This window comes from Diabrotica undecimpunctata, unplaced genomic scaffold, assembly GCF_040954645.1.
Source record: "Diabrotica undecimpunctata isolate CICGRU unplaced genomic scaffold, icDiaUnde3 ctg00001079.1, whole genome shotgun sequence".
In the NCBI taxonomy this organism is placed as follows: domain Eukaryota; kingdom Metazoa; phylum Arthropoda; class Insecta; order Coleoptera; family Chrysomelidae; genus Diabrotica; species Diabrotica undecimpunctata.
This window is the reverse complement of record NW_027312056.1, coordinates 8096-15653: the sequence shown is the minus strand read 5'-3', so window position 1 is coordinate 15653 and position 7558 is coordinate 8096.

Genomic DNA, 7558 nt, shown 5'->3' with positions numbered 1-7558 from the left:
AATTTTTATAATTTTTAATAATTACATGAGTCGCGGAACACACCAATACTATGTCATGTTTAGCTGTCTGCTTAAATTATATTCCTGTCACCTCAGCCAGTTGGTCTGTGTCGTCTTAACTGACAAGAACCACGTGTTAGAAACCGAACAGAGAGACATGTAGTTCCTCAAGTAATATTTTATCCATTGTCATCGACCTAGAGTCAACACATAATTTAAGTTTGGAAAAATGTAACCCATATATGGATGTCATAGAAATCTAATTTCATTGTTAGCTTCAAGTACATAAGGCACTGAAGATGATCTGATTAGATCGAAAACGTTATGCTGCTACTGTATAAATTTTGACGACACTTGTAAAAGTTTTAAAAAGTTTTAACTACATGTTTATTTTATAAACCAAAATACAATGGTGAAGTGTTTTAACTTCTGTATGTTTTTTTTAAACGATGGTATATAGCGAACTACTGGGATTTCCCATTAATTTTATAAAAATGATAATCCTGGAATGAAAATAACAGCCATGGTAGCAAAAATAAAACAAGCAACAGGTTAGTTTTGCAGAAGTTATTGTTAAAATCAAGACTTACTAAAGTAATGTGCTAATTTTAGTTTTTGCGAATTCAACTATGTACAGAACAGTTAAGGAATATAAGCAGATTGGAACAGTAAGATGTCATAAAAATATTGGCGATCGAACTTCTATCCTTGCAACATATATGATGAAAGAGTTAAAACATTTGTACGACAGATAGTGCACAGCTTCTCAAGAATGAAATGTACACTTTAAGTAAAATTTAAAATGAAATTAACAACCGTCCAGATATTTCAAAATATGTGTCGTTCATAATTATATAAACCCTTGAAGCAAATCAATTTTAAGTAAGTAAATATGGATTAGCCACAATAATTATATCTGAAACATTTTAGAGGTTTCATTTCTACAATCCGGTATATTATTGTTACTACTATATGGTTTTTGTAATTAAAATTTATAAGCTACATGAGAAATGATTGTTATTGCACCCTTCTTGTTTGATCAAAATATTTTTCCTATTTATAGACATAAATACAACAGTCTCTGTGTGACATGTTTTTGGAAACATAACAGTGTACAAATATTTTCATTTTATTATGTACTTACATTTCCCTGTTCTTATTTAAAGATATTATACTTGGTATGTTTGATGATGAGCAAACGAGGTAATGATCTCATAAAGTAAGTTATTAAAAAACATTTTTAATTGTATACTCTACTGGAATGTTGTCTAATTGTTTGGTTTAACAGATATAAGAACATGGAAATAGGAAGAAAAGAAAAAAAAAGGAATATTTTTTACTTTAAATATAAGCAGATTCATTGCAGAAAATATTGCATAGCATAACTATAGATTGTTTATTTTACTGTTAATAGGATTGATTCATTTATTGTCTATATTATGAATATCATACCATAGTTACTTTTTAGGTGAAATTATTCAAGGAAATTGAACTGCTAACCAAAACCAAAACATTCTGACTCAAATATCTGAAATAGATTCAGTTTTTGCCGAAAAACTAAATGAAGAAATTTAAAATGGTGTAGTTGTTTGTGAACCTCACCAAGAAATAAATGGAGAGGATTTGAAAGACTAATAAAATTATTAAATTTTTATTTTTACATACATCTCGAATAACTTATATATTATATAATGCACTAAATGTTATTTTCCTCTAACATCTAAATCGATTTGTGACTCTTTAAGTTGTTTAAATAACTTGGACTTGATGATGTGCGAATAGTACTTAATGTGATATTTTTCCAAATGGTATTTACACTAAATATAGTTTAAAATGTTTATACATTTATAAACGTATGTTATTTATATCTAAATATCACAAGAAAAACGACAACTATCTTTTAAACTTAGTTTATACTTGTTGGGAAGCATTTTCATTTTGTTTTTATCACAATAAAAGAACTTTAGTAAATTAATGTATTTTAGTTACTCGCATCATTGTCATAGCCTGTAGACTTTGCTTTTGGTATTCATACTTTTATGATGTTATAATACAGTTGGTTTTGTTCTTCCTGGTTGCAGATCATCACAAGAAAACTGCAAAATTATGCTAGAATGTAACACAATAGATTGAATGTGTGGATTATCTCACAGAAATCCAGTATTTTTTAGTAAATTTTATTTATTGATAACAAATGGGGCAAACTCACTGCCAAAATTAAACAAGAGTCCAGCAAGAAAGAAGTTGCAAATACACACTTATTTACACAAAGTATAATTTTGCATTTTCGTGCTTCAAATAGTACCTAAAGATATTGATACACAAGTTAAACAAATCTATCTAATGAGGTAACTAATTAGCATGCATGAGAAGCAGCACAACACCTATATTTAAACCATAATTAATTATGTGATGGGAAACATGAAAAAGTGAAGTCGAAAGCAGTAAACGGAAAGATTGGATTATTAAGTTTAAAAATAATTATCAAGTTAAAGTTAACTCTTATGGTAAGAAAAAAATCTAGATTCAAGAAATTGATCACATCAGAATAAGAATATGGTCTACGCAGTTTAGAAGACCAGTATTTCAGAAATCTTTGAACTCTCTCTAACTTTTTGATACATGCTTCCGTAAATGGCAAACAAAAAAGAGTTGAGTTTTCAACTTGAGAGCAGATTAAAGTAGATTTTTAGAGATTTTTAGAGAATCCTACAAAAATCTTTGTTATGTCTTAATGAAACCAAGCCATTTCATAGCTTTGTGACATATAAGATCTATTTGCAAATTAAAAGACAAATTTCTGTGAAAAACCATACATAGGTCTGTAACTGGATGTCAACAAAATGCCTAGAAATCGAACAACTTCAGGAAAAATACGACACCTTTAATATTCATAAAAAAGTAAAAGAAATGACAGGTAGACACAAAAAGAGACAAGCAACAATATTAAAAAATGATAATAACGAAATAATTATGGGCACAGAAGACAAACTAGAGAGATGGAAAGAATACATACAAACTCTTTTTGACGACGGTAGACCTTGCTCTCCACCATCCACAGATAATCGAATAAATGAAAAAGGCCCAGAAATAACCAAAGAAGAAGTGATTCACGCAGTAAAATCTCAGAAAGATGGAAAAGCCACCGGTCCAGACAATATCAATGTCGAAATACTTAAACTAATTGCAGATAACGAAAGTAAAAGTCTAGATTTAATAACAGCACTATTCAATAAGATATATGACATAGGTAAAATACCAACATACTGACTAAAATCAACATCTGTAGCATTACCAAAAAAATCGAATTCCTCACAATGCGATGATTATCGAATATTATGCTTGATGTCTCATGTCCTTAAAACTTTTCTCAGAATTATCCATACACGAATTTATAAGAAGTGCGAGTTCCAGATGAGTGACACTCAATTCGGATTTCGAAACGGATTGGGAACACGAGAGGCTCTTTTTGCTTTAAATGTGTTAACGCAACGATGCAGAGACATGAATGTAGATGTATATGCATGTTTTATTGACTATCGAAAAGCATTTGACTGCGTTAACCATCAAAAGATGATCGAAATTCTGAGAACAACTGGAGTTGACGAACAAGACTTGCGAATTATCTCAAAACTATACTGGCACCAAACGGCAACAATTGAAATAGAGCACACAACATCCGGAGACATACGAATGCGACGAGGAGTGAGACAGGGTTGCGTCTTATCATCGCTACTCTTTAATTTGTATTCGGAGTCTATATTCAGAGAAACATTAGACGAGGTCCAAGGCGGAATTAAGATTAACGGAATCAGCATAGACAACATCAGATATGCTGATGATACCGTCTTAATAGCAAGCAACTCACAAGAACTACAAAATATAATAAATGCGGTAGTTCACCACAGCCAAATGTTCGGTTTACATCTAAACGTTTCCAAAACTAAAACTTTAGTATTTTCAAACACACCAATAAACGTACAGGTGTATGCCAAGGGTTAAATAATAGAACAGGCAAATTCCATAAAATATTTGGGAACAAATATCAATAGTCAGTGTAATCCAAAAAAAGAAATCCTATCAAGAATCGAATAAGCAAGGAAAACATTCATGAGCATGAAAACATTTTTTACAAGATCAGACCTTAGTCTTCAGCTTAGAATCCGAATGATCAGATGTTACGTTTTTTCTGTCTTACTGTATGGCTGTGAAAGTTGGACAATGGACTGAAATAGAAAAAATAATAGATGCCTTTGAGATGTATATATACAGACGAATGTTGAGGATTCCATGGGTACAAAGAGTTACTAATGTTGAGGTACTTCGTCGCATGTGTAAACAAAAAGAATTACTAAGAATAATAAAAGAGAGGAAAATGCAATACTTAGGTCATGTGTTGAGAGGCGAAAGATATGAATTACTTCAAGTTATACTGGAAGGAAAAGTACAGGGAAAAAGATCAGTAGGAAGACTCCAGAACTCGTGGCTGAAAGACCTGAGGAGATGGTTCGACCGCTCATCCGCAGAGATCTTTCGCGCAGCAGTTTCCAAAACTACAATTGACATTTTGATCGCTAACCTTCGAAAGGAGACGGCGCAATGAGAACAAGAAGAAGATCTGTAACATTATTGAATCTCCCGATCAAAATATTCTCCAAATTATAATTAAATACCATAGACTCAAGATCTATAAAACTGGATCACCCGGTAATTAGAAAAACAAAAAAATATATATTGGAGATGAATTGGACAAAATTATTATTCAAACATAAACAAAGTTAGGTTAGAATAGACGTGTGAGGTTGTCCAATACTCATTACTGGATTACCGCAAGGCCGAGATAATCAACCAAAAAAGGAGATGTATATATGTATATATATATATATATATATATATATATATATATATATATATATATATATATATATACCTATCATTCTCCCATTATTATTATTTTTTAATACTGTTTCTTGTCTCTTTCTGTGTCTACCTGTCATTTCTTTCACTTTTTTATGGACATTAAGGGTGTCGTATCTTTACTGAAGTTGTTCAATTTCTTGGCATTTGGTTTTATTTAGCTTCTCTGCACTTTTCTCTAATGATTTTATCGACCCGTTTGTATTCTATTGGGTTTGTTTTATTTTCTTGCGTTATTTATTCTTAATTTGTGTTGTTTTTCGTGAACCCGATGTCGTCTTTTTGTATCTATGGCATTTTAGTTTTTGGAGCAGTCTATGTTACTTCAACGTTTGTATGTACCAAGTTCTCTAGCGTTTTTATTTCTTTCTCAATTTTGATACATATTTAATTTTTCTTTTCAGGGTTCTTCAGTTGTGAGATGTCTATTTTTCTCGACACTTTTGCCCTTTTATAATAATAGTCTCCCGTTTTATACGCTTTGCGGCTTTGGGAGTATAGCAGGGTAGTCTGCTATATCTAGGGTCTACGGTATACAAGGAAGGTAACATGGCCAGTGCTACGCTTCAACCGCCTATTATTACCCCTAGTTTTACCCAAGGTACTCAATTTATTCAGGCTGAGTCGACCTGGGGCCTATAGACATTTTTATTTTAACTTTATGAAATCTTTTTAGTCTAAAATACATTATAACTAAATTGTAATCGCTATGCATGTCAGCTTCAGGATATGTTTTAGTAGATTTTATTTACTTCTTGAAGTTGTTATCGAGCAAAATAAAGTCAAATTTATTTCTACCAATTTTATCTTTTCTGTCTGCAGGTAATTTCCAAGTTTATAGCCTTCTAGAATGTTGTTCGAAGAAGGTCTTTGCTACTAGCAGGTTGTTCTCTACACAGAATTGTATCAGTCTATCTCCCCTATTGTTTCTGATACCAAGATCGTGTGCTGCTATGTTGCTTCCTTCGGCGCCATGACCAATTTTGGCGTTAAAGTCACCCATAATCATTGTTATCTCTCCTTTTTTTCAGTCGCAATATTTTTATATTGTCATTAAAGATTTCAATTTCTTCCTCCGATTTGTCACTTGTTGGAGCATAGACCTTAATAACATTTAGGTTTTTATGAGTTGTTTTTAACTTCAACATTGCTACTTTATCATTTAGAGAGATAAAGTCTATGACTGACTGGACAATTTTGTCCGATACTAATATAACCGTTCCATATTAATGTTTTGGGTCGGTTCCTATTGACCAATAGATGTGTCCATCTTTTGTATTTTGTTTTCCTAAACCAGGCCATCTTACTTCACTCATCCCCTAGATGTCTATTTTTATTCTTCTTATCTCGGCTTCAGTGTTTGCAAATTTCCCAGACATGAATAAGCTGCGTACGTTCCAGGTAGTAATGACAGTTCCTGTCATATATTTAGTGATATTAAGTCTCCTCGTCGAACGCATCTGATAGTGTGAAATTCTTAAGTATTTTTATACATTTTTACCCTAGCTTTTGCTTGTCTGTATATATTTGCTAAAGTTTCTATGTGCGGTTTGTCAATGCCTTGGTTGGTCAAAGTGACTATTACTGCCTTCGAGAAAGTCTTCTCGAAATCTATGAAGGTTAATGCTAGCGGTATTTCATTTTCTTTCGACTGTGCAGCATCTAATGCGTTTGTTAATCTGTTATTGATGATCTTTGTGAATGTCTTGTATATGATTGCTAGTAGACTTATAGGTCTGTAGCTTTTGATATCCTCTTTGCTACCTTTCTTACGAATGAGAATTATATTTGCGGTATTTCAGTGGTCTATTACTCATCTCAATTTTAGACAGTTCGTAAATATGCCTGCTTTGTAAAACCTAAAAAGATTTGTTAGGTTTTATTGTCAGCGTATTTAATCAGTTTGACTATTATACTATCTATTCCAGCTGTTTTACTGCTTTTCATTCATGTAACTGTCAATTCCACTTCTCCCGGAAGGACTTCTGGTACATTTTCTTGGTTACTGATTACTTCTTTAAGTGTGTCAAATTCTTTGTATAGTTCATTGTAGAATTTAGTCACGAGTTTTATTATTGTATTTCGATCTGTAATTCTGGTGTTTTCGTTTGTTAGAGCAACGATTTGATTCTTCCCAATGATTATTGCTTTTCTTGTTTTCTTATAGTTATATTTCTTATAGTTTTTCCTGTGTTCAATTGCATTCTCTACCCATCTTTCATTGTATTTTCTTATGCCTTCCTTAATACTCTTCCTTATTGTCTTACAAAGTTCTGTGTATTGTATTCTCTGTATGTAGCTACTTACTCTCATTTTCCTTCTTTGTTTTAGCATTATTTTAGTTTTATCAGACAGTTTACTATGTTCATTTTGTTGTTGCGGGCGTCCGATTTCGTTGGCATTATCAAGAATTTCCATTAATTGAAAGCTGTCGATTTGGTCATGAAATATTTCATCACATGTCCTTTGGTAGTGACATGAGTTTTCTTTTAGAGTAAATATTTATATAACTTGTAACTTGTTATATTAGTTGACTTATTGTTAATATATATATATATATATATATATATATATATATATATATATATATATATATATATATATATTTATATATATATACATAAATATTTATATTATATAT